Source organism: Castor canadensis, chromosome 6 (genome assembly GCF_047511655.1).
Source record: "Castor canadensis chromosome 6, mCasCan1.hap1v2, whole genome shotgun sequence".
NCBI lineage: Eukaryota > Metazoa > Chordata > Mammalia > Rodentia > Castoridae > Castor > Castor canadensis.
Window position 1 is genome coordinate 83,932,887 of NC_133391.1, and position 12,268 is coordinate 83,945,154.

The 12,268-nt window shown below is 36.9% G+C and overlaps 1 pseudogene; it reads right to left on the minus strand.

The window, feature by feature from the left end:
* Positions 1–1,979: 1,979 nt before the first annotated feature.
* On the minus strand, positions 1,980–3,405 carry LOC141424299 (targeting protein for Xklp2 pseudogene; annotated as a pseudogene).
* Positions 3,406–12,268: the final 8,863 nt, after the last annotated feature.

Consider the following 12,268-nt stretch of genomic DNA (forward strand, 5'->3'; position numbering starts at 1 on the left):
GTCATAGAATAAAACACTAAGTAGCAATGAGAATGAATAAACTTAACTACAATACATGCTTGCAGTTTGTATTGCACACACAGTATTGAACAAAAGCATCAAGACACAAAAACAATATAATGTATAATTCCATTTCTTTATAGTCCAAAGATAGGTAAAAATATCTGGTGTTAATTAGCATAATGCCTTTGGTGGGGGTAGGCAACTGGAAGTGAGTAAGAAGGGATTCTACAGAATAGTCCTGGTCTGAAGGATGATGAACGTTTCTCAGGCACTTATGTTTATATTTCATGTCTGTTTATCTATATGTTCAACTTCAATAAGAAGAAAAAGAAAAAGAATCACATTTTCTAGTACTTTCTATTGAAAGGATATTAGATAATAACCAAACTCTCTTTGTTCAAACTGCTATAACAGAATGACACAGACTGGGTAGCTTAACAAGGGAAATTTATTTCTCACAGTTCTGGGATCTGGGAAGTCTAAGATCAAGGCAGCAGAATGGTGCTTTGTGAGGGCAATCTTCTCTTTCATCCTCATATGGCCAAGAAAGAAATCATCTGTCTTGCATTTCTTCCAAAGTCACTAACCGTATTTATGCAGGCCACATCTTCATTACTTAATTACCTCCCCCAATTCCTACTTCTAACACAATCATATTGAGGGTTAGGATTTCAACACATGAATTTCAGAGAGACACAAACATCCAATTCATAACACAAATGACAGGAATCAGAAGCTTTAGTTTCCAGATTGTGGTCACAAAATGCCAATTTCAATGAAAAGGATCTAAGACTCCTTGGAAAAATACATGAATTCAAGTCTGGGATTGAAATATTCAAGAGGAACCTAGAACATCTTCTCATAACAGATGTCCAGAAAACTACCAGTGACAACTAGGGCTCTACCCAAAGACTCCAAAGTCATCATAATTGTTCAATCATGGATCCAGGGCCAATTACATAATTTTCAAGACAAAATGAAATTATAGGGCCCCTCATTCAACACCCAGGGTAGTGCCACTAATGATACTATAAGCATTTTTTTCTTCTATAGTCTGTTTCTTTACTTGTCATGATGTTTGAAGTTGCTATTTGATGTCATGCTAAATAACAAAACTTTGAAACTTTTAATTATTACCATAGATTTTGCCATTCACCTTTATATTGTACAATTTATTTTTTGTTGTTGTTGTTTTGGTTTGTTTTGAGACAGGATCTTATAAAATTGCCCAGGTTGGACTCAAACTTGGAATCCTCCCATCTCAGCTTCCTGAGAATCTAGGATTATAAGCATGTGCCACCATGCCAGGCTCAATTTCATTTTTTGAAATGCAAAGAGAAAATCATCTAACTCATATCTAGTACATTCATAGGTGTTTCATTTTTACCAAAACTGTATAAACACTGCACAAAACTACCTTACATATTTTCATTTAACTTTATGATAATGTGTACTTTCTACAAATACACACTACCTTTGGCTCACTGATAAGAATAACTGAAATAAAAAGAAACTATAGGTTTCCCTCTTCCTATATGTCATCTTTTTGCCATCCTTTTTTTTTTTTTTTTTTTGAAGTCAGCAAACTTTATTGAGTAAATCTTTTCTTTTGAGGTTTCATCATCTTTATTTATTAAATAAAACAGACACACATATATATAAAAAGGGAGTGGACGAGGAGATATAGAAATTGCATTGTGCTGACACATAAACTTGAAATTCTACTCAGAGTTAAGGAAAATACTAAGAGTCAACTAAGGTTTAAAGGATAAAACTACAAGGAGTCTGAGGCATAGATAAGTTGAGTTGCATTTTTAGCCTCAAAGATGCAGGGAAACAATTTTCAGCAAAAATGGGTATCCACAGCTCTCAGGTATGCTCTGTAAGGCATGGGTAGTACAGTTTGGAGAAACTAGATCTCTCCATGCCTGGTGTGGTGTAACGATCAGTTTCTGTTGCCAAGTAGTTGCTGCAGTTCACAGTTGGGGCCTAGCAGTGGAATCCAGTAGAGAACTTAGGTGACACTGGCACAGCAGAGGCTGGTCACTTAACTTCACATCCACAGCCTGGTACTTCTTTCTTGGATTTGCCTTTTTCTCAATTTCCAAGTCAAAACCAACAGGCTGAGTAGGTGGTTTCATACAAGGTTTCTTGAGTAACATGGGCACACCTTCGAGAATTCTAGGATCAAGTTCCCATGCTTTGAATTTGTATTGCTGCATTTTCCCAACCTCCTTAGCCTCGTGTTCCACTGCACTTTTGCCAGTTAGGTTTTGCTAGCTGTTCAGTTTGCAGCACAGGAATCTGTGGGTCTCTGGACATCTTGGTCACAGATTTAGAGGGTAACAGACTAATGTCTTCCTACTTGCTTCTCAAATGGTATCGGTCAAGCTTTCCTTTATGGTAGGCTTCAACCTGCTGTGCCAGAGGCACATATGTAGAAGCTGCTTCATCAAATGTTTTCTTCTTTCCTTGGGACAGGTTGAAAGGCTTCATAATGGTACATCCTTTAGTCACTCGGGCAGGAAATGGAGGATATTTTCGCAGTTCAAATATAAAGTTCACTTCCTTATACTCTTCCTGGTTCTTAGGATGTTGTTTGATTCGCTTATCTGTGCAGAAGTAGAAGTCAACAGGTTTGGTTACCTGGCTAACTGATTTCTTTACAAGCTGCCCTGCTCCCTCAAGAGCAAGTTTCTTAGATTCTTCATTCATTTTCCACCTCTCCACCACCTTCTGCTGCATTTTTGTTCTCTTCTCCAACTCTTGCTCCTCAGTAATTTTCAAAATCTTCTGCCTTACCGGTGGCACACAAGGCCTATTATGTCTACCCTTGGTTTTCTCTGGGGAAAATTCATTCTTGTTGGAAATATACTGAACACTGTATTGTTCCTCTTCCGGTGGCTTCTTTACCTTCATTTTTTTGGAAGGCGGAATTTCACTGATCATTTCAGGAGTGGCACATCTCTTTGCTTTCATTTGAGCATGATGTTTTTCTTTCTGTTCCAAATCCTTCTGAGTAGTGAGTCTAATTGATCTTCCTTGAGGCTGGGCTGGAGTATTTATTGATATGGTTCCCTCAGCTTCCAGGAAAGAACAAGCATTTGATGGAATAGAATGTTCTATTAGACTTTCTTTTTCTTTTTCTTCCTCTTTGTAGTAAGTATTACTAGCTGATCTCAGAGGTGTGATACTATCTTCCTGAAGTTTAGCATTATTCAAGGAGGTTTTGCTTTGAAAAATCTCTTCTAGCACATTCTTCCCAGGGAAGTTATTCTCTAAATTGGCCTTCTTATCAAACCATGAATCTATATTTTCAGTATCTACCTCAGCATCCAAAGATGTAAAATTGATGAACTGCGTCGGGGCATCAAAGGAATAAGTGTTTGAAACTTGTGACATTTTGCCACCCAAAGAAGTTTTGCTTTGGAAAAACTCTCTTAGCCCATTCTTCCTAGGAAAGTTATTCTCTAAATTGGCCTTCTTGTCAAACCATGAATCTATATTTTCAGTATCTACCTCAGCATCCAAATATGTAAAATTGATGAAGTGTGTTGGGGTATCAAAGGAATAAGTGTTTAAAACTTGTGACATTATCCCACTCTTAAAACAGATGAGCAGGTTTCTACTATTTTTGGGTCACTTTTCTCAACAGGTCACCTGTGTCTTAAAATCAGTCTATCCAGTCCACTTGCCTACAGCCTTGTCTTAAAGTTGTAATATACTCTTTCACATCTCTTCTGAAATCTTGAAGTATGGCAGATACTTAATAAGAATCTCACCTCACTTTGCCTCAGCTGCGATATCCAAACCCTGCAAGCCCCTGAGTAGATCTTTTGTTTCTGTGTGTCTTGGTTGTTTTTAAAGACGAAAATGCTGGTTTCTTTTCAGAAATTTAGTAGTCTAATATGCTCAACCTTTCTAATAAATATGTTCTATTTACATATTAGTGTATGGTTTGATGAATTCTATGCTTTCCTTTGTGCAACCTATGGATGCCCAGAAGATGAGGTGATTTCTTTTGCCTGGCCCATACTTTGATGAGGCAACAAGGCACAGCTGCAAGCCTGGGACATCAATTCAGGACCAGGATTGCTGAAATGACTAGAGGTGTCCAAGAAGGATTGTTAGGTTGATGCCAGAGACAAATATGATTTGAAATTCTAAGTGGAAATATGCCTCATTCTGTTAGCATACATCAATTTCAGTCCTTCAATATTTGGGAGAAATGAAGTCAGGCATTTCTGTGGTTCATAAAACATCAATGCCTTAAGAATTTGGAGGAAAGTTCTCAAGACTCTGAAGAAGGGTTGGAAGCTCCACTTAGTCTTTACTGGTACTTCTTAGCTGGTACAAGGAGAAACACTGCATAAAGAAGCTCAAAACAGGATGTCCTCCCTCCTCTTTTTCGTTTCTTCCTCCCTCACTGCTGGCCAGTCATAAAGGCTCCTAACCTCCTTTTGTCATGTATATAAAGTTTAGAAGAAGTAATTTTAGCAAGAAAGGACAATTAGGGCTCCTTGTTTCAAGGAATGCTACTGCTGACTGTGTATTAGAAGCAAGTTCTTGTCTGAATGAAAAGGGTGGTGTCTAGGCCTGTCAGTGCCCTAGTCAGAAACCCTTCACACCTTGTATTTGCTTTGAATTTCAGCAAAACTCCCATCTGTGATGGCTCTATCAGACCTTCTGTTCATGGCATTGTAAACACTATGAGCAAATGTGCAGCATGAAACAGCAGACTCTGCTCAGGTGCATGCTCCATTTCCCCATCAGACTTCATCTAGAAAGCACAAATTCAGAGATAAAAAATTTATAATAACTTAATTACAGAAACAGCAGAGCATTGAACCCAGCATGTGCCTGTAGTAAGTTGAATGGAGCTCTCAAAATAGTGTGTCCACACCCTTGCATCCAAAACATATGAATGTGTCCTTACTCAGTCAAGAATCTTGAAATAAGATCATTGTGTACTAACTAGGTGGACCCTTAATCAATGGCAAGTGTCCTTACAAGATATACCCAGAGGTGAGACACAGAAAAAAGAAGGGTATGCAAAGACAGAGGCAGATATGAGAGTTTAATTGCCACAGGCCACCCAATTTGTAATAATTTGTTACCACAGCAATATGAAAGCAAAACAGAGTCCTGAGTGTTGATCCCCATGACACTGCACTTGTCACACGTACATGAAAACAGCTCTGGACTGAACCAATACAACTGTCAAAAATTGGACAATTTAGACAAAAATGTTAACAATAAATAAATTAGAATAGATAAAGAAACCTCAGATACACTTAAGTCAATGAGCTAAAACGATGCCAAAGGTCATTAGAAGAAGATGCTACTTATCTATCCAATCTTTGTGGAAATTGATAAAGAGGGAAATAATAATTTATTTTGCTTTTCCTATACAAATTGTAACTCAAAGTAGTCAAGTTATTGATGAAAAGAGATCTTCATGGATATTTCCTATTTAGTAAATAATGAAAGAATGCTACAATTCAAATGTCATCTTTTTTTCAGCTTCTATTGAACTAAGAGATCTCAGTGATGATCATTAAAGGCTGCTGATATTACACACATATAACTATGACTCTGTGTTTCTTGATTGAAGTTCTTATGCTACCTTTAATGTAGTCAATCAACTGCAAAAAAAAAATCAAAGATGAGTCTGATCAATCATCTAAATTTAACTACCAAAAATACTAAGGCCAGAGAAACATGTTTTTAAAATGCCCTGAAAATGCATTCAGGAAACATCAGACTGTGTTTTTATGAGAAACTCAACAATAACACACAATCTAGTTTTTTAAAAAGAAGAAGAAACATATATTAAACAGACATGATATACACCAAACTAGAAATTCAAGGTTTTCATTTTCACTCAAGTAATAGACTGCATTTTTTATTACCATAGATTTTTTAGATAAAATTTGCTTGCTATGCTGATCTTAAAAAAAAATCATAAAACAAAGAGTAAACAGAATGTATGAGGAATTTTGAAGAACAACACTGACTTATAAGGAATTTTTCCCTGCAGGACAAAAACCATAGCAATTAAAATAGTGCAAATTATAGGAATGACAGTCTAAATATTTACCGAGTATATAAAAGCACTAATAAGCAAAAAAACTTTTACAAAGGTGTCAGAAGACCCTGGCTGTGTCAGAAATTAAGCCTTTAATTTCTAGATTAAGGATGAATTTGAGGAAATAGGGACAGAGTTAGAGGAATGGAGGAAAAAACAAGAGCACATTCAGAAGGATCAGAATAGCAACTACTTAACTTGTGCAGAGGTCTTATAGTATTTTAATAATTACTATGGCCATACTAGAGCATCTGGGCTAAATATATCTTTTGGTATATTTTCAGACAATAAAATCAAGGAATAGGAATAAAGAGATGAGAAATATGTGCATATATATGCAAACAGTGTATGCCACATGTGACATTGTAAGTCAATAGGAAAGATAGTTAATCAATAAATAATATAGTGATAATTACATAGCTATTTGAAAAAAAGTTAAGAGCTTTACCATACCCACACATAAAATTAAAATCTCAATCACCTAAAAACCTAAATGTAGCAAGCAAAACTTTGAAACTTTTAGAAAAAAATGTTTAAAAAATATGCTTTAGACCTCAAGTTAGGAAAAGATTTGCTACATAAGAAACAAAGAAAAAATTTTAAGGAAAAAAACTTTTAATTTTTTGGCTATAGTAAAATTTAAGCAGACATATATGTAATTATTTTTAGAAAATAAGCCCAAAACAAGGAGAAAGTAATGAATGTGACAACACAGACATACATATAAAGAAAAGAGACTCATTAGAAAAAAATGGCAAAAATTATCTTGTTTTGGGAACAGAAGATTTGCGTCATGTAAGGAAAGCTCTGGTCCCACTAGATTTTAAGCAACTTTCAAAATTGAAGCTGTCCTTGAAATTCTACTTAACAAAGTTCCTAAGGCATCAAGAGGCTCACACTTTATTTCAACTGAAAGGACCAATAAGATGTACCCAATAAGGGCCACATCAACATTTTCTTTTTACTTTCTAACTTTTAAAAATCTCTTGGCCAAGCTTATTTTCTCATACTTTAAAGAATGCATACACATCTACTTTCACCATAAAGACTATTCTGATTTTACAAATGAAAAGTAATTAAATTTTCTCCTTTCTAATTCTAACTCCATTTTTGCCTGCCTTCCAAACAATGAACATTAAATTCTCATAAACTGCAGAACAAATATTTATTGGTGCAGTCCTTTTTGCTGTGGGAGCAATGATTTGTCCTTTTAACCCTACATCATTTAGGTCAGTTATGTGTTGTGAAATGGATCACAGCCATATCTTCTATGTGTGAGTATAGGATAAATATGACTTATTTGATGATGAGAGTAAAATTACTGTCTTTTTCTCACCCCATGATGCCATGGCAGCTTATAAATGAGGTGACTTCAGGACAACTACACTCCTGTGTTCATTTTTCTTTGAATAAAGTTGGAGGGAGCCAGATTCTACACATCAGTATCACTTCCTAAGATCATTTATTTAAAGCATTGTTGAAATTTTGGATCTTATTTAAAATGCGGACAGTGCAGTGAAAAAAGTGTGCTTGTTAAATGGTTTTCAAAGATTTGCAAAGGCTGATAGGGAATTTTGATTGTGCAGAGCAACGATTCCCCATGTGCCATGAAGTGATGTGTTTTTGGTGGCTGCCAGGTAAATGTCATAGATTCTGAACCACTTAGGATGGAAGGTTCAGCTGACACCTGACTCACCCATTCTGGGTCACAAAGAGGAGACATGCAGGTCTGGACATTGTCTCTAGACATAGAGATACGAGAAGCTCTGCAAAGAATGTATTATAACAACTTTAGAAGGAGTCATGAGGCTGTTAAACACCAAGCATGACATCATGAACCCCAAAGAACCAAGGATGAAATTTCTACAGTAAGAAAATTTCCCACAGTTTCAAATGGAGAGCTTTGTGACCAAGTGTAATCCAAACCAGTAAGATGCTGCACATAACTTTCCCTGCAAAATTAACATTGTGCAAAAATGGCAGGATATGAAACATCAAGAGCAAAGAGGTGAGGGGTGTTTTCTTCCTTCAGAGCACTTGGAAGGAGAATCTGAGGGTGAGTCATCAAATGGGCAGCAGCCCAGTCATTTGTGTTTTGTAGGAGAGGCACACTCAGGGACTTCAAGTGCACTTACACTGACAAAGCCCTTGGCACAACAAGCCTGGTTCTGCCTCTAAGGCTTGGGAACACAAGGGTCATGGTACAGAAATATCACAAAGAAAAGCCCCAGCCTAACCTGCCACTTTCCTGTGAATTAATCATTTTTTGGACATGTTATACTAATGATTTAGGGTTATTGGTTATATTAACTATTGTTGCTTGAATGGTTTATTTGTTTGTTTATTGTTATACTTACCAAAAAGTCATTTTAAATGAATGAGGGCAAAAGCCTAGAGAAAGACCCAGGAAGTAATTTTCTCACGTTCTAGCTCTGTGTCTAGCCCTCTACAGGGTGCTTTCACATACCTCCTCTCACTCAACCCTACACAACACTATGAAGGAGGTATCAGTTTCCCCATATTTGAAACCCAGAACCTACTACTCAGGTAGGGTGAGTGGTTTTCCCTAGCTCACCTGCTGGTGAGCAGAAACTCTGGGATGTTATCTCTGTTCTCTCTGACTGCACCATCCCACTGTAAGCCCAATATGGTACCTTGTAGAGTACAGGAGAGCCCTGACAGTAGTGTGTGTCTAGAATACCCTTACACTGTTGTATTGTCTCTGGAGATATCACACTGCTGGGAGCACAAAGACTATGTTTATCAGACTCAAGCCCCATGATCAAGATGTTACCTGAGAGAAACAGCAACAGTTAGTGAGATGTGACTCAGAAATCATGAATTCTCATCTGTCTTCTCATCTGTGATGAGGGTACTTATTTATTCATTAGTTTTATTATCTCTTTGTTTGTTCCAGATGTCACAAGAAAGTGGCCCAAGGTACAAATTTGATTTACAGACAAGTTTTATTTGAATCCCCCCCACCTTCATCCTGCCTTGTGTTCTTTTTTTTTTTATTTATTCATACGTGCATACAAGGTTTGGGTCATTTCTCCCCCCTCCCCCCGCCCACCTGCCTTACCACCCTGCCCCTTCCCTTACCCCCCTAACCCCCTCACTACCAGGCAGAAACTATTTTGCCCTTATCTCTAATTTTGTTGAAGAGAGAGTGTAAGCAATAATAGGAAGGACCAAGGGTTTTTGCTAGTTGAGATAAGGATAGCTAATCAGGGAGTTGACTCACATTGCTTTCCTGTGCATGTGTGTTACCTTCTAAGTTAATTCTTCTTGAACTAACCTTTTCTCTAGTTCCTGATTCCCTTCTCCTATTGACCTCAGTTGCTTTAAAGTATCTGCTTAATTTCTCTGCGTTGAGCTGCCTTGTGTTCTTAAATGCTTTTGATTGCTAACATTTTAAAAACCAAGAGCTTCCCTAGCTACAAAATCAACAGCCTGCTTCTCTGAAACTTCCACATGACAAAGGGAAGTTACAAGTGCATTGCACTTTTAATGGAGTTAGCTCTGTCATGCTGCAGTCCATTTTGCAGTATGTTTATTTATGTTTAGCTCCTTTTGCTTATGTTTTCTTCCTCCGTTCTCCCCATGTCCTATAGAGTAAGTATACACCACTCAAAAAATAAAAAAATATGAAGTTGCTTCTGAAATGGAGGCAGGACGAACAAGTTCCTTAACAGTTTTGTCCAACAGGACTAAGAAATCATATTTGTTCCTTTCTTTTCAGAGTATTCTGAGAGCCCACAAGCCTTGGGTAAAAGGGCATGAAGTTAAATGTCTTGCCTTGACTCTAACCTGGGTGGTATGCTACAGCCTTTGTTTGAACACCTCAGGGAAATCTGTTCCTTTGTCGACCAGGTACAATTCTTTAAAACTTTTCATTAAATTGAATCCAAATATGCCCCCTATAAAATTTTCCATCTAATTAGTCTACTTCCAGTTCAGTCTTAGGGAACCTGCTCCACTTGACGACCTGTCAAATATTTGGGGACATCTTTCCCAGTTCCTCAAAGCCTCTCCTCAAGATCTAACATCAAGTCGGCGACGCTTCTTACACCAAGCCCCTCATGTTTCCCACAGTGGGATGTGTGCACTTTCAAAGTTATGAGACATGGAAATCAATGCAGGACTCTTTCAAAAGTGAGTCATAATGTCTAAAGAATTTCTCCTTTTATTTTGTTAGATCTTAAGAACATGAAAGTTCTGATGATAAAAGATAATCTTCCAAGCTCTCTGGACTGGATTCCTGGAGGGTGTGCACTCTAGGATGCTTTGGTGCAGAAGCTGTGTCTTCACCACTGAACTACATAAATTTTCAGCAAGTTTTCAGTTTCACAATGTGTTTAGGACACATCAGCCTTAATAAGTATATGTTCTCTTAACCCAAGCAGTTCAAAAATAGTCTAAGATGACAATTTCTAAATTACCTCTTATTTTCCGGAAGTGAATTATAAGAGTGTATGTGTTTGAGCTAAATACCTCTTTGTAAAAGTCACATCAAAAGGAATATTACCACCCATCAGCATATTCATCCAGACAGGCAATAAGCATCAAAGACATCCCAAGTCATGTTAGGACAGGTAAAATGTGTACAGGGCAAGAGGTGAAGATTAGAGAGGATGGAGGGACAGGAGATAGTCAACATCCTTTCATGTGTACCATTTCACATGTGTTAAATATGAGTCTGATTTTTAATACATAGTTACCATTTGTGTAACTTGAAGAAGTTAAAAATCTGTGAAAGACAATGAACCTTTAAAATAAAACGAGCACAATAGAAACCAACGTTAGAACTATTCATGAGGGCTCCAATTATACAAAAATGGGGAGATTTGGATGGAATGAGAAAATTTTGGAATTAATTAATAAAAGCTCCATGAAACCTCTTTCTACTTAGAAACCAATGACCAGATAGAATTCTCTCACAAAAAAGTTGGGTGACCATAACTTTTCCCTTTTAATAAGATTATGGTGTAGCCAGACCAAAATCTGCTAAAAGTAAGTCACATAGGCAATTTATAGATGAAAAGAAATTAATCCATCTGAGTCCAGCAGAAGAACTAAGGCATTAAGTCTCCTGAGTTCAGTATATTTCAGTTCTTGAACCAAAGTGTTGGTTTCTAGGCTCTTAAAAACCACAGGAAACAAATTGAGTTATATAATTACCATTTTCTGATAGAAAATTCCTATGTCAAATTTTAACAAGAAGGTACTGCCCATCCCTGATTCTCACAGAATTCAAGGACACACCTAAGGTCACATAGCTAGTAAACGGCAGAGACAGAATTTAATGTCAGTCTAACCTGACTCCAAAAAACTGTGATCCTTAATTGTTTTCACCATTGTGTAGAAACAGTATGTTCAGTTGTGGGAATTTTGTTCACACTTCCCTGAATACACACTCTCTTTAACGGGTGCTGAACAAGTCCTCTGAATAAGCCTGAAAATAAGGGAAGTATGGGAAAAGGGGGAGGAGTGGTTGCACCTTTCTAGGAAACACTGCTCACCTGGTTTTCTGTGCATCAGCTATTATATAACTCAATGGTTGTGACTCAGAAATGGATCCCATTGGCATCACTTCAGCAGTGAACCAAATCCCTCCTAAAAACACTTCTAGTCTTGGACCTATTCAATTATGGGGGCCAATAAATTTTCTTTGGTTTAATCTAGGTCATAGGGTATATGTAATTTATGCATTTATTTATAAGGCTCTCATAAATACTAAATGAGGAAATGGATAAAAAGTACCTAGTTCATGTTGAAGATATAACACACACAGCTTAATCTTAGCTCTCTACATGTCCCAATTGTTTTCATTTCATTAAATCCCCTCTTAAAATTGGACATTATGCTTTAAACATTAATTCTAGTACATTACATTATAATCTCAGTTAATTACTATTTCTCCTCTGGGAACATGAGGACTCTTCATCCTCTTCTGCTAACAAGATGAAGAAAAGGAGGAGGAGTGAGAAGAGAAAAAAAGCAATCAGAACAGAAAATCTCTAGCATATGTACAGTCTCTTTCTCCTTCTTGTCTCCTTATAATGTTGAAACATGGACTAAGACTTCTACAAGAAAGTATGCATTCCTCTATATTTATCTGTATTATTTGGCTGAAGGTAACAAAAACAAAATCCAAATTATTCTAAACTTAAGAAA